The sequence below is a fragment of the Trachemys scripta genome, chromosome 7 (genome assembly GCF_013100865.1).
Source record: "Trachemys scripta elegans isolate TJP31775 chromosome 7, CAS_Tse_1.0, whole genome shotgun sequence".
NCBI classification, from domain to species: domain Eukaryota; kingdom Metazoa; phylum Chordata; order Testudines; family Emydidae; genus Trachemys; species Trachemys scripta.
In genome coordinates, this window is record NC_048304.1 from 83,743,794 (window position 1) to 83,767,437 (window position 23,644).

Sequence of the window (23,644 nt, forward strand, 5' to 3'; positions counted from 1 at the left end):
CAGCTCAAGAATCCTAAGTGTGACCATCACCCAGACTATCCAGGTGGAAAGGACTCTCCCCCAACCCAGGGTTAAGAGGATAGGAAGTGGTGAGATTTCATTTCAAATATTGTATTTCCCCTTCTGTTCTTTAATACAAATAACTATAGGTCAGGGGTCGGCAACCTTTCAGAAGTGGTGTGCCGAGTCTTCATTTATTCACTTTAATTTAAGGTTTTGCGTGCCGGTAATACAATTTAATGTTTTTTAGACGGTCTCTCTCTATAAGTCTATATATTATATAACTAAACTAGTGTTGTATTGTAAAATAAACAAGGTTTTCAAAATGTTTAAGAAGTTTCATTTAAAATTAAATTAAAATGTTGATCTTACGCCGCCGGCCTGCTCAGCCAGCTGCTGGTCTGGGTTTCTGTTCACCTAGGCTGGCAGCGGGCTGAGGGGGGCCTGTGGCCGGGACCCTGGCTGGCAAGGGTCCAGCAGCCAGAACCCCAGACCAGCAGCAGGCTGTGCGGGGCCGGTGGCTGGGACCTCAGACCGGCAGCGGGCTGAGTGGCTCAGCCCACTGCCGCTCAGGGGTTCCATCTGCCGGCTCCTGCCAGCCGGGATCCCGGCTGCCGGACCCGCTCAGCCCGCTGACAGTCTGGCATCCCGGCCCTGCCCACATACAGTGGGTACCTACCTTCTCCCTGGTTCTGGCCCATTCTCTTCCTCTCTCTGCTCTGAGCTGAGGGTGGGAGTGCACTGAGCACAGGGCTGGGAATGAAGGGTCTGGCCAGGAGCTAGAATGAGGGAGGGGGCTCCGGGTTGGGGCAGGAGGTTTGGGTGTCGGGCACTTACCTGGGCAGCTCCCATTTGGTGCGAGGGGTGCAGGTGGGAATGTGGGTGTGTGTGTGCAGGAGCTCCCATTTGGTGCTCAGGGTGGGAGTGGGGAAGTGGGGGGTGCAAGCGTCAGGATGTGAGGGAATGCATGGGGTGTAGGGGGGAAGGGTATGTGGGGGGGGTGCCAGAGTCAGGGCAGTGGGCTGGGGGCATGTGAGGGGGGTGCAGGTGTCAGGGCGGGGGGGACTGGGTATGTGTGGGGGTGCCAGAGTCAGGGCTGGGGTCATGGGGGGGTGAAGGAGTCAAGCAGAAGGCTGGGTGTGTATGAGGGGGGTACAGGCCTCAGGGCAGGGGCCTGGAGTGTGTGTGGGGCACAGGGCTCAGGGCACAGGCCTGGGGGTGTGTGCGGGGCTGTGGAGCTTAGGGCAGAGGGCTGGGTGTGTGCGGGGGGGGTCAGGGCAGAGGGCTGGGTGTATGTGAGAGGGGGTCAGGGCTCAGGGCAGAGGGCTGGGGTGGGGGGGGGGGGCGGGGCGGGGGGTTGGGGTGTGTGTGCCCCTATTCCACCCACCCACCCTTCCCCAAAGCCCTGCCCCCGCTTCTTCTCTGCAGACCCCGGGACTCCCATGCCCCATCCAACCCCCCCTGCTCCCTGATTGCCCCCTCCAGAGACCCCCCCGCTGCTAACCACCCCACCTGGCATCCCACCCCCTATCCAACCCACCCTGCTCCCTGTCCCCTGCCTGCCCCCACCCCTTATCCAACCACCCGGCCCCAGCCCCCTTACCATGAGGCTCCTAGCAGCATGTTCTGCTCCACCCAGAGCCAGACACGCTGCCCCGCCCCCCAGAGCGCAGCACGTGCGGCAGCATGGCTCCAGGGGAGAGGGGAAGGCGCAGGTGGCTTGCTGCGCTCGGCTGGGCACTCCGGCCTGGGAGCGCGGACCCCACGGCTTGCCGCACCGGAAGAGTGGGGCCATTTGTCCACCCCTGCATCAGGGTGTGCCTGGGCACACCCCGTACGCATGCCTATGCTTCTGCCCCCTACCTGGGGCCGGGCCGTATTTTTAATGGCACGCTGCTCCAGCAGGCAGCAGCGTGCCGTTAAAAATCAGCTTGCGTGCCGTCTTTGGCACGCGTGCCATAGGTTGCCAACCCCTGTTGTATACTAATGTGGGTCTGGCTGAATTCATAAATTGTTGATTGGTTAAGAATAAGAAAGTGTCCTGATTTGAGATATACTGTTCAAGATAAAAGTTGACCTGAAAAGAACCCAGAGTTAGAATTAGTAAGCAATGCTCCCTGAACTCAATAAAAGGGATTATCCTATTAGATTCCATTCTATATTGGCTATAAACACTTATTCAATTGGCAAACCTAGTTTGTTAGATTTCAGCTTTAAAATCTAACTGGCACCTCAGCAAATGCATAAAAATTGACACTTCCCCGCCCCATTCATGCTTACACCAGGGAGAAAGCTGGTGCTGAGATGCCCAAATAGGAAATCTCTTCAATTTAGCCTTTTAAGTAAGTCTGGCTAAAGATTTCCTGCTTTAGAACGGAATGTCTGAACCTCAACTGAACAGCTTTGTTTGGTGTACATCATCCAGGCTGTTACATGTAACAAAAGCTTGGTCTGGATGTTGAATCTGACCATTTTTCGGTCAGACTATGTCAGGCAGGGCCAGTAGGGTGATGGGGGGGCTGAGTGATCCATCAGAATTGTCTGGCCCATGCTGGGGCTATCATAATTACCAGTCCTACATCTTGACTCAGTTTCCTCAGTATCATGGGAATTGGTCGAAAGACATACATCAGTCCCGGTGTCCAGGGAAGGAGGAAGACATCTGTCGGGAAGTCTGAGTGGAAACCCTCTGGAGCAACATGTCCAACACTTCTTGTTCTGGCCTATGACAGGTCTATTTCTGAGAATTCCTACTTGCAATAGACTGGGTAGGACCGGGTCTTTGACAGACCATTTTGTGGTTGTCTGAGAACTGCTTGCTGAGTTGTTCTACCAACCGAATGTAGGGGAAGTCTCTCTGGACACCAGCTGAAATTGGAGCCAGGAGCTGGAGACAGCACTTCCCTGGGGCAAACAGGAGAAACTTCCCCAGGATTCTGAATCACGCTGGGTAAACTCCCTGGGGAGACATGACCTGGACCAGCCCGAACTAACTGTACCTGCTCCCCACCTCCCAGCTCTGCCCTGGCCCTTAGCCCCCTGCACCAGATTCTGGTAGCCTGAGCCCTAAGCAGGCCCACGCTTTACTCTCTATGCCCCTGATGTATAATCTCCCCTTCTTCTCTCTGTCCCCGCCCCCAGCCTCATCCCCTGCTTTCTGCCCCTTTTAGTCAGTGGCGTTCTGGTACCTTCAGGTTTAGGACTACACCAAGTGTGCCTTTCTGCCCCTGTCAGAAGAAGTCAGCACCAATGTAGTGTAAGCAGAGTCAGGATGAGCTCTACCCTGACATCTGGTGATGAATTATGGCGAGTGTGGAAAAGAACTCCAGGGGCTGATCTTGTTTGCATAGGCACACCCACTCGCCTGGCATGAAACAACAGCAACTGAATGTGGTTACTTTGGCTGGTGTGGGATCCCCAGTTTCTCTGTTATTGGGGCAGGAAGAATAAAGTTTTGTTACCCTGATTCTGTGAATCAAGGCCAGTGGAACTGTTGTATGACAGAAGGACTCACCATTACCTAAGTAGCACTTGCTTGACAAGGGGCATGGGTTACAAAACCTAGTGAATTGAAAGAGCATGGGAACAGGTATTTGTACCTGATAGTATGAGCCTCCCTTTAAGGGCTTGAATCACCAATTGCACTATCTTCTCTCTCCACTGTTAAATGTTAGAGCTAACTTTGATTCCATTAGGAGTCTAGTTAAGGCTGCTGAGCTGAATTCACTTTAGGCCAATGGTGCACCAGCACTAGGGCTCCCCTACTATGAGCTGAAGTCACAAAAGAGCTAAAGTTATTAAGAGCTGAGATTACTGAGTGCTGTGTTAACTAGTGGGGGAGCCTGAAGCTATGTTGCTAAGCAGCTGGTGGAGCAATTTGTGGGGATGACTGGAGGAGCGGCGCGGAGCCTTGTGGGGACGGTTGGAGTGGCCCAAGGAACGGCGAGCGGAGCTGTTTGCGGGGACGGCTGGAGTGGCTCACAGGTCAGTGAGCGGAGCAGAGCAGCTCGTAGAGCAGAGCAGTTCGTGGGACGGCAGGAAGTGGACTGGCTTGTGGTAAAGGCTGCGACAGAACCCCATGGAGAGACGGCCGGCCGGCCTCGGATCACGTAAGGTGCCCCTTAACACCCTGCGTGCTCCCCTTTTACTCTGGGGCTGCACTGACCAGGGACAGAGACTTTGGGGGTTGTTGGACTTTTGGGACTCTGGGTGATTTTTGGGTTGCTGGATTCAAGAACCAAAGGGAAAAGACACAGCCCAATTTGCTGGGGTGGGTCTTTTGCTCATGGTTTGTGTTATGAATCCTGTTTGTGGTGTTTTTCCAATTTAATGCTGATGTCATTTACCTCATGTTATTAAACATTTTCTGCTACACTCAGACTCCGTGCTTGCGAGAGGGGAAGTATTGCTTCTTAGAGGCACCCAGGGGGTGGTATGTAATTGTCCCAGGTCACTGGGTGGGGGCTCGAGCCGGTTTTGCATTGCGTTATTGAAACAGAACCCCTAGATACAGAGCCCGGCCCTTGTTGCTGCCAACTTAGATGGGCAGAAGGGTTACAGTAGTGGCAGGCAAATGGGGCCTTTGAATAAATGTGCCTCCGAAGCTTGGGGTGGAATCATGACTCACTGGCGCACTAATAGAGAGAGAGACTGACCAGAGGGTTGAGGCCTGGCTACAGCCTTCCTGTCTGTATGAGAGGAGGCTTGCTTGGTCTCCTGAGGAGGAACAGCTTCATGTGGACTTTCCTTGCTTTCCGTCTGTGTTTGGAGAAAGAATGACATGCCCTCTTTTCTCAGCTTATATATTGCAAGAGTCAGCATCTTGGGACTGCTATCAGGAAAATGATTTTGTTGAACCTAAAAGGGATGAGAGGTGCATTCTAACTGAGTGAAATGAAGGTTACTTTCTTGTAACTGAGGTTCTTCAAGATGGACTGAGCATGTTCAATCTCTTGGGATATGTATTGACTGGTGCAGCTGAACGGTGGAACCACTGCAAGCAGTGTGCTGTAAGCAGTGTCTTAGTACTCGAGTGCCCCTTCCTGCCCCTCCCCTCAGCATTCCAGCACATTCAGAGGGTGTGTCAGTACCGCCTCAGTTCCTTCCACCACTTGCTTAATTAGGACTCTGCAGAAGTGGGGAAGGCAGGTTGGGAGCGTGAATATGCAGAGTCAATCTCGAAGTAACCTTCTTCTTTGAGTGTCCTCTGCATATTTCCACTCTTGCGATAGTTTGGTGAACCATATACTGACATGGTACCGTAATTAAACAGATACTCTCTTCCCAGCCTACGGGTATCCTCCCGGCTCTGTTCTCAGCCTTGCCCCTCCACCCACTCACTCCTCAGGCGGCTGGTTAAGGGCTCTAGCTCGGGTGGGGCCTCACGGGGCCAGGAATGAAAATTTGCATGTGAGTGAGCAGGGGGGAGTCGGGCAAGGCTGAGAACAGAGCCGGGAGGATACCCGTAGGCTGGGAAGAGAGGGGAAGAGCCGAGCTTGGGGGGTAGAACTGGGCACGGGACTTCGGGGAGCGGGGGGGGGGGGGGGGGGGGGACTGGGGGGGGTGGGGGGGGGAGGGGGGGGGCGGGGGGCGGGGGGGGGGGGGGGGGGGGCAGAGGAGGAACTGAGCTGGCAATGGCTTGGGGGAGCTGGGCTGGGAAGGGAAAAGAGAAGAGGGGATTATTTGTCTGGCTCAGTGAGCGAGCAGCAAATATGCTAGGGCCTCCTGGGGAGCAGGATCGTGGCCCCATAGGAGAGCAGTTGTTCCGAGCAGCCCCACACTGTACCTGCACCTTTCCCCTCTTCTGCCCACATGCTCTGCCCCGCCAGCAACGCCCTGCAATCTCTCCTAGGTATGTCTACACTACCCGCCAGATCAGTGGGCAGCGATCGATCCAGCGGAGGTCAATTTATCGCATCTAGTCTAGAGGCGATAAATCGACCGCCGAGCGCTCTCCCGTCGACTCCTGTACTCCACCGCCACAAAAGGCGCAGGTGGAGTCGACGGGGGAGTGGCAGCAGTCGACTCACCATGGTGAAGACACCATGGTAAGTCAATCTAAGTACGTCGACTTCAGCTACATTATTCACGTAGCTGAAGTTGCATAACTTAGATCGATCCCCTCCCTCCCCCCAGTGTAGACCAGGCCCTACTCTCCTTTTCACTTCACCGCCCTCTCCTCTGAAGTTTAAGCCCCGTAGATGCAGGCTGGGAGGAGGGAGAGGCACGCACACAACCTGGCTGGGGAGGAGGGAAAATTAAAAGAAGGTGGCGTTTGCATTCACAATATCCTGGTCTCAACAGGAGGAAACTGACACTAAAACAAAAAGAGGAGTGAAGGTCCCTTCAAGAATGCAGCACCTTTTTCCTCTCCCCTGTGGGAAAGACCTTTAAAAACTGCCTTAAATAATCCAAAACAAGAGCCACTGATCAAATGAGACTTGGCTGGTTATGGCTCCAGCCCCACCGTTGAAATTGCGTGCTGAGTTATACCCAGTTCAATCCCACTGAGCAATGTGTGACAACCAGGAACGTAAATCAGGGCACAAAAAAAGACTGATGCCTGAATATAATTCCTTTTCTTATTAAACTGCACATCTCAAGCACCCCTTTACTTTTCAGGATTTGAGGGAAATGCTCTATTTTAGGGAGAATGAACGGCCATTTGGGAGTTGATGGCCCAGAGCGGTGGCAAACAAGGGCCCTGATGAGGGCTGGACTCAGCCATTGGTAGCAGCTATTTCCTTTTTGTCATTCAAATGGATTTTGGGTCATGGCTGACATCCCAGCCATCATGTAAAACACTCCCCTGTGGCCTTTTGACATGCACACAGAGGTATCTGACTGCCAAGTCCCTCTCCTAGCAGGGGAGGGGAAGGTGGGGAAGGCTGCAGGGTGATCTCCCACCTCCATGCAGCCAGTGGCTTATGCTTGCCACTGCCATGCTGGAGCCTCCACATTTATTTATTGACAAAATTTGCATAATTTTAAAATATTGGGCACAGAATTTATTTTTTTGGTGCTGAATTCCCTCAGGAATATGGGGTGCTGGGCAGTTGGGGGGGCTGTGAGAGGGGCACTGGGCGGGACTCTGGGGGGAGATCGCTGGGCATAGGGATGTGGTGGAGATCTCTGGGTGAGGGGCCACTGGGCATGGGGGTTGCTGGGCATGGGGGAGTGGGGGCAACTGGGTAGGGGGGGCAGTGTGGCAGGGCATTCTGGCAGCGCAGGGCTGGGGGCACAGGTGGGAGGGAAGTACAGGGGTTAGGAGTGAAGGCAGCACTGTGCAGAGGTTGGGGTGAAGGCAGCACAATTAAACTGTTTTTAATAAAGTGCATGTGGCAAGTTTTCCAATACTGTTAGCTTATGTTTGTGTTGCTAAGAGCCAGCCGGGCATAGGGGCACCAGTTTAATAATACTGTGTAGGGCCAAATAAATCCTAAGGATGGCCCTGTATGTATCGAGCTCCATGTGGTTGTTTTAGATTTCAGTTAATGGAACATGTCCAAAGCATGCTGCTGAAGTCCCAACTGTCCTGGTAGAATGTGTTTTAATGCAAGAGGAGGATTGTTTGAAACATTCTTATCTCTCTCTTCTATGCACTCTCTGACCCATCTCTGATAAAGTCTGAGCAGAAACAGCTTTTCCTTACAATTATCTGCATAGGAAACAAACAGTTCATGTGAGGTCTTGAATATTTCAGATCTATCTAAGTCAGGGGTCTCAAACACACGGCCCGTGGGCCACATGCGGCCCGCGGAGCTCTTCCCTGGGGCCCACCAAGCTCCCCACCCCCGAGTTATTTTATGTGGCAGTTAAGCTCCCTGCTCGCTGCTCCCCAGCCCCACAGCCCTCACACCTGCACCCCCTCCTATCCCCAAACTCCATCCCAGAGCCTGCACCCCCACCCGCTGCCCCAGCCCGGAGCCTGCACCCAGCACCCAAACTCCATCCCAGAGTCTGCACCCCAGACTCCCTCCCCCACCCAAATTCCCTCCCAGAGCCTTAGGCAGGTGGGGGTGGAGTTTGGGGGGGGGGGGCAGGTTCTGGGCACCACCAAAATTTCTATAAACCTGCCACCCCTGGAAGAGGCAGAGCAGGGGTGGAGTGGTGGTGCACCCAGTGCAGTGGGGGGCTTTAACAGAAGTAAATCTAACTAAGTGCATGTTTTGTCCTTTGAGTGAGGTGCATTACTGTTGGTGGCGCTTAGCACTTTGCAGGAGGGAGGGAGGAAGAGCAGGGAGCCGCACGCTCAGGGGAGGAGGTGGAGAAGAGGTGGGGCGGGGGGGCTTATGGAAGGGGTGGAGTGGGGGCAGAGCCGGGGGCAGCGAGGAGTGTGTGTGTGTCAGTGATGCGGCCCTCGGGCCAATGCACTAGTCCTCATGTGGCCCTCGTGGTCATTTGAGTTTGAGACCCCTGATCTAAGTAATAAGATAAAACTCTTTTAGTATCCAAACAATGTAGCTTTGATTCACTCTTGAGTATGAAGTTTTGGAAAGAATACCGGAAGGTTAAGTTGGTACATTGATTAACATGAAAACCAGAAATTACTATTGGTAAAAACTAAGGGTGCAGCGAGAGCACTATTTTGTATTTATAAAAGAATATAAATGGAGGATCTGCCAGTAAAGCATGCAGTTTGCTAATCCTTCTAGCTGATGTAATTGCTATAATAAAAGCTGTTTTAACAGAAGGATGAAATAAAGAGCTAGTTAATAAAAGTTTGAATGGCAGAGACATGAGCTGTGTTAATACTATGTTTAAGTCTCACAGAGAAACTGGGTCCCTTACAGACAAGTAGCGGTTCAACAGACCTCTTAAAAACCTTTCTACAATATAATGAGAGAAAAAAGATTTCCCCTTTGAATAGGGTTTGCTGAGTCAGGAGCTGAATCGGGGCCTTGTCACTCAAATTCCCACCACTATATATTAATTGGGACCTGATTAAAAGACAGGCAGTGGGCAGAAGTTGCCTATTAAGTGAATGGAGATACAACTGAGGGGCTAACTGAGTAGAAGTAACCCCCCAGCAGCTGGTATTATATAAGCAGACAGGAAGGAAGTGCTAGGGAGGAGAGTAAGGAACCTGAAGGAAGGGAAGAATTGACAGGACTGGTGGCTTCTATTACTGTATCCTTTCCCAGAAACATGTGGGGAAAGCTGGATACTGACAGTAAATAATAGCTGTGGCCTGCTGAAGTGATATAATAAAGTGTGGTGGTTAAGAACACCTGGTGTTTTGGTGGTCAGTTACAGAGGCTGGAAAAGACTCTCATGGGACCCCATGACATCCTCCACAGGACTATGAAAAGCCTCCCTTGCAGCTATATGTGCTGTAAGGAATCAAACAGAATCTCTTATTCTTTAGAAACAGCAAGTACTCTAAAAACACTTGCATAGGAGTGGATACTGGATCAAAACCCTTATCTGATACCCACAGTAGAAATCGCCTCCATTTTTAATCAGTATTTTCTAGTAGATTAATTCTATAAAACAATCAATACATGCTGCATTTCAAGAGAAAGAGTTCTCAAAATCTGAGAGTCCAACCGCTCATGCCATAAGGTGCAGCGAATGAGAGTCTGGATGATATATTCATTCCCCTTGTTATGATAGTAGATCTGTTGATACAAGTAAGCATTTGTGTGATGTTATATGATTAATATATGACCATGTAGATCATTATTGGTATCAGTTATATAATCACAAAAAATCTTGTACAAAGTGTGTGAAGTAAGGTGTCACTGGAAAAGTGACGGTCTGCTGAATAGGATTATCCTATTTGTAGGCATGTATTGTTTTTTATCTGAAGTTATGAATATTGCTATGTACCTGTATTTCAAATGTGTTTGCTCCTGTGGTATCACCCCGAGGGTAATTTGCATTCAGTCTGGCCAGCACATTGTGAAGGGACTATTCAATCTGAACGGCTCATCAAAGAACACTTAACTCACAATGGACTATAGAAGAGGCTTATCCACATCTGATGGACTTTCATGTGAATGTTTTAACTAGAATATGGGTAATGGTCTCTGCTATAACTTAGCAAAGCATGCAAGGACATGTGACCCTAAACTCCATCTTGTTACCTGTATTATTCCATAAACTGGGCTGAGGGCTTTGGTTGGAACAATGGGTTTCCCTCCACAGGACAGAAGCTATAAAAGGCCCTGGAAACATCTCCATTTTGCCTCTTTCCTGCTCTGATCTCTGGACTATGAACTTATATTAATAGGAGCATTCTAACCAAGGGACTGAGGACCTTCCAATTAATTGGGAGCAACCAGAGACTTAACCAGGTAACAGTTTGTGCCATCACTGCTTCAAGTCTGATCCAAGAACTCTTTGCAACATGAAAGCTCGCCATCTCTACTATGAAACTGACCTCCAAACTGTATTCATGTCTGTATGTATAATCATCTTTTAACCAATTCTCTTTTCTTTTTTAATAAATTTCAGTTTAATAAAAATTGGCTGGAAATGTGTATTTGGGTAAGATCTGAAATATTCATTAACCTGGGAGGTAATGTGTCCAATCCTTTGGGATTGGTAGGACTTTTTTATATTAACAAGATTTTCAGTAATCCTTGTCACATTTGACTGGGTTATCTGGGTGGAAGCCCAAGGCTGGGCTGCTTTAAGGGAACTGTTTTAGCTCCTGGGTAACCAGTAAGGTATTATAGAAGCTATTTTGTGGCTAGCTTGGTGGATCTAAGTATTGGAATGAGCACCAGCTTTGGGGATTGTCTGCCCCATTCCTTGCAGTTTGCCCTAATTAAGTAATGTCAGTGTGGCTCCCTGGGACCTCAGTCACAGCTTGAATTTCCCCTTGGAGAAGAGAAGCAAGTCCTCAGTACTCTTGCTGCCTGTGCCATGCTGGAGCAACTTTTGGCAGCGTCCTGCCTGATTTTCTTTACAGCCTTCAATATTAACAGAAAAAGTAGGAAAGCATACATCCAATCTATTCTCCAATTGAGGAGAAACACATCTGTCAAGAACTGAGCATTTCCCCTATTCTCAAAAAACGTTTGCATTTGTGCACTGGGCATAAAGGGAAAAGTGTTTAGCGAACATCTAGCATCGGTGGATGCTACCACAAATTAATGAGATCAGCAGTATGCATTATCTGATTGTTCCTTGATTTATTTAAAGATCACAATTATTTCTCTGAAATAAAGCCTTCATGGATTTTAATACAGGCTATTTGATTAATTAGTAATTGTGTATCACAGGGATGGTGTAATTATTATAGCTGGAAAATCAGAGTGGTCAACACATTACACTGCAAAGTTTCTCTGCAGGAAATCTTTATGGCACAGTGTTCCTTTCAGGCAAGATAATGTGCCTGTAAATTTCATCAGAGAGAAAAAACATCACTGCATCAGCAGTACCAGAATATAACAAACAGCACAACTACAGAGTGACTGTCAAATAATTTTAACACCATGCAGACTTTACCAAGAAGAAAAAAATGCAAGAAAATTAAAATATAGCTTCACAGGAAGTGAGTGCAACCAGTACCACTCATGCTATGGACTCATCTACACTTGAAATGCTACAAAGGCACTGTAGAGATTCAATGTGGATACCACCTACACCAACAGGAGGGGTTCTCCGATAAGTGTAGGTTATTCACCTCCCTGACAGGCAGTAGCTAGGTTGATGGAAGAATTTTTTCCATCAACCTAGCGCTATCTACACGGGGACATAGGTCTGCTTAACTACATCACTCAGGGGTGTGGATTTTTCACACCTGAGTGACATAGACAAGTCTAACTTTTTAGTTTAGACCAGACATAGTTTGGATGTGCAGGACTCTGCATCACTCCCCATATGCTCTCCAATCTGTACTGAAAACACCTAGAGTTGCCCAGCAGAAGGGCAGGCTCAGCTACCTTGTTGAGAAATGGTTGGTTGGATTCTTTGGCACAGCTCCACACAGGGATGTAGATGCTGAAATGCTGAATATCATGTCACTGCACCTAACTTTTAGCAACTAGAAAAATCACACAAACTCACTATGAGCCACAAAGACTTGAGTTAGAGACCTAGGTCCCTATACAATGAATGGGGAACAGGAACCTTCAAATATGATCCACAAAGCCAGCACGGCCGGTCCAGAGGCATCTAAGCTAGCTAATGGGAGATGCCAACAAGAGGGTTATGTTCTAAGCCCTGCCCCTCTCGTAGATATGCTCCTAAGACCAGGCTACAGAAGGAACCTAACTTTGTTTAGCAATCCATAAATGGGAACCCATCTCCTGGAGTCAGGTGGCTTAGGCACCTAAGTAATTTCTTGCAGGAATGAGTTAGGTGCCTGTCTCATTCTACACAAAATGGCCAAAAGGAGGAAGTGCCCACCCCCTTTTAACCCAGGGGTTAGCTCTCTTACCTGGGATGTGGAACACACAGCTTCAATTCCCCATCTCTGACAGAGGGGAGACTGCTGATGAAATCCTCTCCAGAGAGTGCTCGAACCACTGATATATGGGACATTCTGAGGTGGGGCTCCCTCAGTCTTTCCTGTTGAAGCCATTCCATGGTGAATAAATAATGAGTAGTTGGAGCAGGTGGACTGGATTAGTCATTCTGTGTCAGTGACTATTTAAGTATTTATCCACAGTGGATCTGACATTGGGCCAATGAAAGAAAGAATATGACTCTGTATCCAACGGTTAGGGTACCACCTGGGAAATGGGAGACCCTGGGTCCAACACCCTGCTCCAATCACTTTGGTTCAAGTGAGAGTTTTGTTGATCACAGTGGAGCCAAAACTGGGACTTAGTGTCTAAACCTGAAACTTAGGCACCTAAGTACTTTTGTAGATCTAGCCCTCTGCCTCCTTGAGTGGCAATGGCTGTTCACCTAATCCGTGTGATCACATGCACCACTCACAAATTAGCCATTTTGTCCAATTAACTTTGCTTGAGCCAGCCTGTCCTTCCATTAGGGATGCATGTTTTTTTATTCATTTTTTTAATCCACAATTTATATCATGTTTTTATTGCAGACTAGGAACTCCTTTTGCAGCAGCATAGGGCAACAAGCCACAGGAACCAATTATGGCATCACTTAGAATATCAGGGTTGGAAGGGACCTCAGGAGATCATCTAGTCCAACCCCCTGCTCAAAGCAGGACCAATCCCCAACTAAATCATCCCAGCCAGGGCTTTGTCAAACCTGACCTTAAAAACCTCTAAGGAAGGCGATTCCACCACCTCCCTAGGTAAACCATTCCAGTGCTTCACCACCCTCCTAGTGAAAAAGTTTTTCCTAATATCCAACCTAAACCTTCCCCACTGCAACTGAGACCATTACTCCTTGTTCTGTCATCGGCTACCACTAAGAACAGTCTAGATCCATCCTCTTTGGACCCCCCTTTCAGGTAGTTGAAAGCAGCTATCAAATCCCCCCTCATTCTTCTCTTCTGCAGACTAAACAATCCCAGTTCCCTCAGCCTCTCCTCATAAGTCATGTGCTCCAGCCCCCTCATCATTTTTGTTGCCCTCCTCTGGACTCTTTCCAATTTTTCCACATCCTTCTTGTAGAGTGGGGCCCAAAACTGGACACAGTACTCCAGATGAGTCCTCACCAATGTCGAATAGAGGGGAATGATCACGTCCCTTGATCTGCTGGCAATACCCCTACCTATACAGCCCAAAATGCCATTAGTCTTCTTGGCAACAAGGGCACGCTGTCGACTCATATCCAGCTTCTTATGCACTGTAACCCCTAGGTCCTCTGCAGAACTGCTGCCTAGCCATTCGGTCCCTAGTCTGTAGCAGTGCATGGGATTCTTCCGTCCTAAGTGCAGGACTCTGCACTTGTCCTTGTTGAACCTCATCAGATTTCTTTTGGCTCAGTCCTCTAATTTGTCTAGGTCCCTCTGTATCCTATCCCTACCCTCCAGCGTAACTACCACTCCTCCCAGTTTAATGTCATCTGCAAACTTGCTGAGGGTGCAGTCCACGTCATCCTCCAGAAGATATTGAACAAAACCGACCCCAGGACTGACTCTTGGGACATTCCGCTTGATACCGGCTGCCAACTAGACATGGAGCCATTGATCGCTACCCGTTGAGCCCGACAATCTAGCCAGCTTTCTATCCACCTTATAGTCCATTCATCCAGCCTATACTTCTTTAACTTGCTGGCAAGAATACTGTGGGAGACCGTATCAAAAGCTTTGCTAAAGTCAAGGAATAACACGTCCACTGCTTTCCCCTCATCCATAGAGCCAGTTATCTTGTCATAGAAGGCAATTAGGTTCATCAGGCATGACTTGCCCTTGGTGGATCCATGCTGACTGTTCCTGATCACTTTTCTCTCCTCTAAGTGCTTCAGAATTGATTCCTTGAGGACCTGCTCCAGGATTTTTCCAGGGACTGAGGTGAGGCTGACTGGCCTGTAGTTCCCCGAATCCTCCTCCTTCCCTTTTTTAAAGATGGGCACTACATTAGCCTTTTTCCAGTCATCCGGGACTTCAAGAAGTCAAAATAAAAACATATATAAAAACATAGTGTGATTTCTATGAGCAATTTCTATAGAAATGGTGGATAGCACCAAATTAAATAGCTGAAGTATTTACATGTCTTGGCTATCTTGAGAGAGGAGAAGTATATAAGGATACTTTCTAGAAGTAGTATCTAGCCAACTATCCACAATACCCCCACAATCAAGAACCTTCTACAGCCATAAGAAATTATATGTACTGTGTCCAGTATCCCACAAAATCATATATAAAAGAATTTTTCTGCATGTTGAACAGAGCAGCCATTGTTTAGCAGGAAAGAAAATAGATGAACTGGTATTCAAAAGCACCCTACTATTCACACCTGTCCTAAGTTTTTGATTTCCTTTCTTGCTGAGCAGTGGTCATAGCATCTGCTTTGAACAGATACAGGTTTCCAAAAGTTCTTAAGTAAATTCTAAACTGTACCACTTTCCTCTAGTTAGCCATATTACACCTCTGATGCATTTTGTCATGTACAATTAAAGCCATTGTTCCAACAGCAATCAAGGACATACAAAGATGGACAGAAAATGGTCCATAAGACATTATGTATGTGTCATCCATGAATAGTATAGAAATGATCCCATATATGTATACAAATTAATTATAGGTGAGATTTTTCACCCTCTCTAGCTCCTTTACGCTGGATAAAAGGGCTGGAGTTGCATAAAGGGGCTCTAAAACCTCCTGATCCAGCCAAGGGAGAATTAATTACTCCAACACAAGAACTGACTACAGCCACAGGCTGCCTTCAAAGGACCCTCTTGCAAGCCCTAACATATACACTGTGTACTGAGATGTGGCTCAAGATGGAAGGCATGTTAGGGGTGGGGCCAGTGCTGCTACCAATAGGGCAGTCCCAGGGCTGTCTATATAAAACCAGGGGCTTGGTCACCCAAGATTTGGGATGATGCAAAAGTGGCTTAAACTCACCTTAAGACCCACTCCCCTGGGCTGTGAGTTCTGTGTGCTATGCCGCTTAGGTATGTCTATACTGAAGCTGGAAGTATACTTCCCAGCTCAGAGACAGACACACACTAGGTCTGCTTCAGCTAGTGCACTAAAAACAGCAGCGCAGTTGGAGGAAACTCAGGCAGTTGCTTGGGCTAGCAGCCGGAGTATGTACCCAGTGGGTGAGGGCAGGTTTGTACTCAGGCACCTAGCCTGAGCCACTGTCACTGCTAACCCCATCTACTCTTCTAGTTTTTTATTGTGCTAGCACAAGAAGAGCTAACACATCTGTCTACCTGAGCTGGGAAGCATACTCACAGCTACAGTGTAAATGTACCCTGAGAAGAGCAGCACAATCTTACTCTATGTATCTTGAAATGCTATGGGGAGCACCTTTGATTTTGTAATAGGTTGGTTTTAATCTGTCCTCAATTCAAACTTGATATAGAGCAGAATTAATCATCAGAATTATATAAACCCATTACTGTATCTTTAAAAACAAACAGACCTTGTAAACACTGTGGGCAGATGAGAGAGTTGCACAGATGTAGTTATACTGATGTAGGTGCACCAGTGCAAACCCCTCACATAAACACACCATGCCAATGTAAACCATGACTTGCAGTGGTGCCGCTGACCCAAGCATAGGTAAGGCCTCATCTTCACGTTGACATTTACAACCAAAACCAAAACTTGCAAAATGAGACAAAGTGCAGATAGTCCTTGGAGGGGGTGAAAAAGGTAAAAAGATGCAAAGGTGGACTGGGAAACAACTCTTATGTACCTTCAAGGAACATTTTCAGTTATGGAATTTGTACAGAAAAAGAGGATCCTAAATTGTTTGTTAACATGAAAATTACAATGATGAATGACTGATAAAAGCATGTGAAGCAAACTAGTACAGCCCTTTGCAAAAACACGTAGGGATGCTGGTAAATTAATAAGCTAGGAACGTCAAAGAAACATGAAAAGTATAACAGTGCTATAAGCTGGATCAGAGGGTAGAGGGATACACTGAAAGGTGTGTCTTTTATATGCTTAGTGCAAAAAGAATCAGGGAAGAAAAGGATTAAAATTTAAACTGATAAAAGGAAATACCTTTTTTGCATAATCTATAATTAACCTATGGAATTCATTGCCACAATATATCATTGTAGCCAGTATCTTAGTAAGATTCAAAAAATCAGATATGTACATGAATAATACTAAAAACAAAACAAAAAACTAACAACTTTTGGAAAAGATATAACCACTCATGCTTCAGGGCTCTAACTACTGGGTGTTAGGAAACACAGGAAAGTTATGGAATTACTGCCTACTGCAGGGTTTATTACAACTTTCTCTGAACTATCTGGTACTAGCCACTGTTACAGACAGAACTGGACTAGATGGACCACTGGTCTAATCCAAATCCAATATGGGATTTCCTATAACCAGCTGGGGGAAAGAGAATATATTCTCTAGAAACATAAGGTTTTTGTTTCTTTACTGCAGCTAGCCCTCCTGTACCTATTTAGTTGAGCTCTTATAGTTTATGGACTAAATATTTTATACAAATCATTTATTTTGTTTTAATCTGAACGTGCTATTCCTAATAAATTCTATTTTTTAAGTAGACCATTTGAGTCTTAGGTTGCTTTGAGGTAAGGTCACTGCAGTCAGGAGAAGTGGAAGCAGCCGAAAAGTGTGTGTGTGTGTGGGGGGGGTGGAATTGCCCAAACAGTGGCCCCACCCCCCAGTCCCATGCCACCTCTTCCCTGAGGCCCTGCCCCTTGCTTGCTCCTCTCCAACCCCTGCCCCAGTCACTCACCCTTACAACCTGTAAGAAGTGGGAGGGCTATGGCTCCTGGTCTCCACTGTTCTGGTGCCCCTGACTGCAGTATGTGTTGTTAGGACCACTTATGAGAGGCAGTTGGGAAGAAAACAGTCCCTTGTCTTGACCACTCCGTTAACTCAACCTTCCAAGAAATGAACCCAATATCAGATGCAGACAGTAGGAACATGGGAAAGCCAGCTGACCATGAGGAATAGGAGGATGGAAGATAAGACTCCTCTGAATTCCTTGTCTTGATCAGATCAGGGAACAAAATTAGTATTTCGGCCTCAACAGAAAACTAAAACTGGGCCTCATCCAAAAGCTGGCAGTCTGTGCTCAGGAAAGTCCTGGGAAAAAGAAAAGGAGACAAGAACTTAAGTGCATTAGCATACTTTTGTTGAATATATTGATAACACAGCACTTGCCTACATTATGTCTGGATCTAGATCATTCATGTGTGCTGATAGAGATTTGATTATACTGAAAAATACAAAAACCAGATGTACACACAAAGTATGGTACAGATGTACTACCCCATTCTGCCCTCCCTTTGTTATTTCTATTATTGCCATAAATTAAAGAGAAAAAAAAAGATTAAAACTTCAGGTCAAATCTCCAAGGTAGTCTGATTTTTAGCCTGAATATATTTGAGTATTTTTTTTTGGTAAGCTATATTTCATTTGCCTCTTTTATTCTTTATCTTATAAGGTAAGCATAAAATCCACCTATCCTTTTGGTTGAGAAAGGCTATAAGAGAATTCCCTCAGGAGAGCGTTAACAGTACCCTTGGAATAGCTCAACAGTGTCATTCAAGTCATGTACGGTGCTCCCTCCCACATAAAGGAGAAAGGGGCTTAAATACCATTGAGGATCTGGATCTAACTCCCACTGATTTCAATGGGAGTTAGGCACTTAACTACCTTTGAGGATCTGGGCCTAAGTCACCAAATTCAGATCCCAACTTGCATTTCCTGCATAACAGTGCACCGAGTTATCATAAATCCACTAAAAAGAACAGGAGTACTTGTGGCACCTTAGAGACTAATAAATTTATTAGAGCATAAGCTTTCGTGGACTACAGCCCACTTCTTCGGATGCATAAATCCACTGTGATGGTCAAAATTGTAGTTTAATTGAAAAATCTTCAACTACTATTTTAAAGTCTATAAAAAAATGTATTGGATTTTAAAAGAAAAAAACATCTCATAATAATGAAGTAATTTTAATACTGTTAATAAGATTCTGAAGTTATGAAATAGTCATTACAATTCTTTAGGAGTAACAATTTCTATTCACCAGTAAGTGTGCCATATACAAACACTGTGACTCCAATAGCTTAGGAGTTAGGCAATCAGCAATTCATAAACCCCCCTTCAATAGATGTTACTTATTTTTACAAAGAAACAAATCTGTTTTGTACTAAGAAGTCAACTGGCAGATGGTCTTTGTAGAAATAAACAAGGACAGACTCCATTTGTGTGAATACATTTCTATTATCCAAAATTTGTAAATTTTAATCTTAAAAGATTGCTAAACAGTAATACCATCTTTCCCTAAGATAGAGATAACTGACAAGGAACATTTGTTTGGGTGGAGAGCCAAATGTTGTGTTTTTGTCTGCCTCTTTTCCTTGTACTATAGCTGTTGTGTCATGAAAACCCTGGATGCTTGATAACACTCTGCATAATAGCAAATGTGAAAATATATGCCAAGACTCCAGGATCATTGCCTAGAGCAATCCATCACCAAATAATACCAATAAGCCATCAAATGTCATTTTTCCTATTGCTGATGTATAATGAAATGCAGTTTGCTTTTAACTCAGTGCAAACACATTCTTTATCCATTAATAACTTTTCTCGTCACTCTATTCTATTCATGTTTTTATACCACCCTCATCACTGTAATATCTGAATGCCTTCCAGAAATGTAATACCGGTAACTTTGTTAATGCACATTTAAGGAGGAGAATGTGTTCTACCTACAAAAATCTAAACTTACTACAGTGTGGTAGTCGATAATTTAAACACTAAAAAGGCAAGGAATTCTCAATTAAGATTTCCACACCTAGGACAAGTTCAATAATACCAAGAGCACACTGTAAAGCTCTTCAATTTCATACCCTCACCAGATTCCTATATTATGCTAGGGCTTGCATTATCCCTTCTTATAGAAAGGGCAGAACCAGGCTTCCCATAGAGGTTGCCAGCTCTTCTCAAAAGACAATTGCAAATATTATATTATTTTATTCCAGGTTTCTGCTGTAACATTTGTTAGTTGATGCCAAAGGAGCTTGGAAATGGCTTCTAGATATGTAACATTCATAAATGCCTTACACAGACTGTAATCTCTGCTATCCCCAATTCACACATAGGAGATAACTCTTTGGGTGAAATTCTGGCCCTACTGAAGTTAATGGGAGTGTTATTTACTTCAGTAGGATCATAATTTCACCATTACTTCTTATATGATGCTTTAAATAGTCACACTGCTGTTCAAACATTAATTAAGCAATTGAAAATTTAATGACAATTTCTCAAACTCAATAAAACCCTGTGCCCTTGTTCTCATGAAGAACGCCATGACAGAACAAGCAGTTTCTTGAGGTCAGAAAAGTATTGAGTTTCCACAACCCTTAACTCAAAAATAGTTTGTTCAATTATCCCCAATTATGCTCCTTTAAAACTTATATATGGAAATACTATAAGTATTTGGTGACTCCATATTCATGCAAAGACAAACACTAATAATTATAACTGCAATCCAGCACGATTTGTTTTATTTAATCCATTTGAATGGCATTTTGTGATAGCATACACTGCATCTATATTTTGTACATAATCCAAAAATATGTATATAAACAAAATAAGGTCAAGAAAATTATTTATTGATACAAATAAAATGGCTCAGCCTAATGACAGAAGTTTTTGGTGCTACATAGGAGACCTAGATTTATTTTTCTGTTCCAGTTTCCCCCCCCCTTTTTTCCCATTGTTACTGCATAGAACCTGCCTGATGTTAATCTAGAGCAGTTATAACATTTCAAAATGTTTCCTATTTTCTTGTCTCAAAATAGTATTTTATGACCCTTCTTGTTTATTTACAAAAGGTGTGTATTGTATTATGGTTAAGAAATGTTGCCAACTCTTGTGACTGCATCACAGGTCTCACAATATTTGTTGCTTTTTCAAAACCCCAACTCCTCAATTGGTGTGACTGAACAGCTCAGCTTTCATTTTGAAAAAAGGCAAGTCTGTAGCTTTTGTGGTTATGGCAACAAGCTTGAAAATACTAATTCCTAAACACTTCCAACACCATATGACAAATAAAAAGAACCCCAAAGATGTTATTTTTAAAAACCCTCATGATTTTAAAGCCGATTTTGTGATATTTGAACATTTAGGGTTGACAATACTGCATACTGACCTCACGCAACGCCCAAAATATTCTACTGGCTGGCAGATCACTCCCCCCCACATTTTGGGATGAGTGGCTCCCTTAATACCAATTGGGGCACCAAACCCTGGACCTGGGTGTTATGAACCAGCCCTGGATATTATTTAATGTCCCATCAAACATGTCATTTAAAGGACCCCTAAACCTCACAATGGCGCCAACTCTATCTGCCCCCCCCCCCCGGCAGGCCAGACTATCCCTGCACTCAAGAAAGCCTGCTTTTATTTATGCACTGACCCACGGCACCCCCGCAGCCAAGGCCGGGGAGCCCTTTCATCGTCAGCGGGTCGGTTTTGGAAGACAGGAGCCAGCGGGCCTGGCCAGGGAGAGGCAGCGCGCTGTGTGCGGGCGGCAGGGGCTGTTGCAGGCAAGCTGCAGTGACTCCTCCTAGAGGCGGTATGTGGAGAAGAAGGAGCCCCCCCTCTCCGTCCCCCTCCAGAGCTGCCGCCGCCATTGAAACATACAATACAAGAGAAAGCTAGCGGCAGGCGAGAGCAGCCCAGGGGAGTCAGCGGCAGCAGGAGCCTCCCGAGGCGGGGAAGGCGGCGGCGACCTCCGGGCAGGTGAGGAGAGAGGCCCGGCGGGTGCGGAGCATTGGGGGGGCCGGGCGAGGAAAGCGAAGATCGGACGCTCTGTCTGCCCAGGCTCTCCACCCGCGGCTGAGGCAGGGCGGCTGCCCCAACCCGCTAGCCCGGGGTGAAGGAATCCTCCGAGGGATGGGGGCGGGCCGGCGCTAGGCGCGGGCTGACCCCAGGGAAAGGCCTGGCCGGGGGCACGTAGGGCCGAGGCGGGCCCCAGCTGTGGGAGGTCTGGGCGCAGGGTGGTGACCGGACCCCGGGGATGCGGAGCCGGTGCTCTGTAGGCTGCGCTGTGCGGCGCCAGGAGCGATTCCCAGCGGCCCGGTCCGGAGGGGGTGTGCGCGCTCTCTCCCTCCCTGTGTGACTCTCCCCGGGGGAGTGGGGCGAGGCGAGGGCACTCCCCCTCCGCTTCCCTTTCCGGGACGCCCTTTCGGTCGGAGCCCGGTTAATGGCAGCCTCCATCGAGCTAAGCCTACAGCCCCCCCCCCCCGGAGCCGTGCTCTGGGGGCGGGGCTGGCAGCCCACCGGCACCTGAGACTCGATCTTTGGGGTTTGCGCGGGAAGATCCCTTCCCTCCGGCGGGCGCACGCCCTCTAACAGCCCCCTCTCCTCTGGCGCGCGCGCCCCAGTGAGTCGCTCGTATAGCCCCGAGCCGTTCGGAGCGCGCCTCGTACCCCGGGCCCCCTTATGCCCTAGTCGGCGCGCGACTTTCACCACCCACGTCAGAGAAGATGTCCTTCGCATGTCCGAGTCTCTAGCCCTTCGGCCAATCACTTCACGCCCCCCTAGTTCTCCCGCTGTGCGCGCCGGTGCTTTAATCTCTGGCTCGGCCAATGAGCGCGCGCACCATGCGTTGGGGGGCGGGTCTGTTGTCTGGCGAAGAGCGCAGACAGCCGAGTCGCGCAGGAGGTGCCGGGGAAGGGGCCTTGGCAGTTTGCATTTGAAAAAAAAGGCGGGTTGAGATTTGACAAAAGGCTGCTGTTGGACTAGAAGCCCGGCCCCTTAAATAGACAAGCGCCGCAGAGGCTACCGCGGGGAAAACAAAACAATCGCAGCCCGACACTGCTGCGGGGAGACGGCAGAGCCTGTTCTCGTTCGCTGGGCTAGAGCGCCGCCCTCCCCGCCCCGCTGGGTCCCCGCCTGCGCTGAGCTCGGACCCTGCGGGGGCTGAGCGCGGGGTAGCAACGGAAACATGTCTTGTGCACAGGCACGTTCGGAGCCGCCCGCCCTGGGCTGCCCTTTCCACCAGGGCAGCGTGTGGGGCGCCCGCGTGGGCTGAAAATGACCCCCGTCCCCTTAGTACAGACTCAGTTTCCCTTTGTGGCAGAGCTGCGGCGGCTGCTCTCTCTTGTCTAATGTCTATATTAGCATGTCACGTGCCATTAGGCACGCTGGTGCTGCACACTGCTGCCAGCCTCCTACAAACTCACCTGGGGAAAGGGGGCTGCTGATTATCTACCCTCTGGTCAGCCATATTCATCAACTCCTATATCTCTTCCACAACTCCTCAACTCCCACATTTCACTTCATCTCCATCATTGGGGTCAGAAATTTGCCTGCCACCAACTTCAAAACATCTCAAACATTCACAGTTATCTCAGTTACTCTTGTGCTGAAGCTCCTACTAACTCCATATTTTCTTATGATTATTCTCATTTTTGGCCAGTGGCCTTCCTTTAGGGCCTGTTTAAAGGGATACTGTTAACTTTAAATCCAGAGACAAGGTGGGTGAGGTAATATCTTTTATTGGACAAACTTCTGTCCAATAAAAACACACCCTGCCCCCTGACGGACATAACTTTCACCGCCAAAAGTGCTGGTGTCGACTGCTCTATGTTGGCAAGAGAGGCTCTCCTGCTGACATAGCTAACGTCGCTCATTGGGGGTGGTTTAATTATCCTGGCAGGAGAGCTCTCTCCACTACAAGGTCCGTAGTGTAGACAGCCGGAGACAAGCTTTTGATCATACACAGGTCTGTGAAATGTACTGCACATAACTGCACATATTTCAAGGGACTATTCAGGGTGAAGTGTCCCGTTCAAGGTGATTCACCCTGAATAGTCCCTTGAAATGTGTAGTAACTACTTAAGCTAAACAATCTGTTCAGATCTTGTATTAGCTGTGATACTGAGTATGTTTCCCAAACCTGAAGTTTTGCTCTGTGTATGCTTAGAAGCTTGTTTGTCTTACCAACAGAAGTTGGTCCAATAAAAGATATTACCTTACCCACCTTTCCTCTCTAATATCCTGGGATTGATACAGCTAAATCACGGCACACAACTTGAAATCCAGTTAGTTTTAAAAATTGAGTTAGAAATAATTGCAGTTACT

At 47.4% G+C, this 23,644-nt stretch overlaps 1 protein-coding gene across 3 annotated transcripts in view; it reads left to right on the top strand.

Moving 5' to 3' along the window:
• The first annotated feature begins 21,141 nt into the window (after positions 1–21,141).
• Positions 21,142–23,644, top strand: part of LOC117879806 (core histone macro-H2A.2) — a 35,324-nt gene continuing 32,821 nt past the window's right edge. For all 3 annotated transcript variants that reach the window (XM_034775165.1, XM_034775166.1, XM_034775164.1), the window contains exon 1: positions 21,142–21,298. The gene's annotated coding sequence lies outside the window, so the exon portion shown is untranslated. The remainder of the gene's footprint in view (positions 21,299–23,644) is intronic.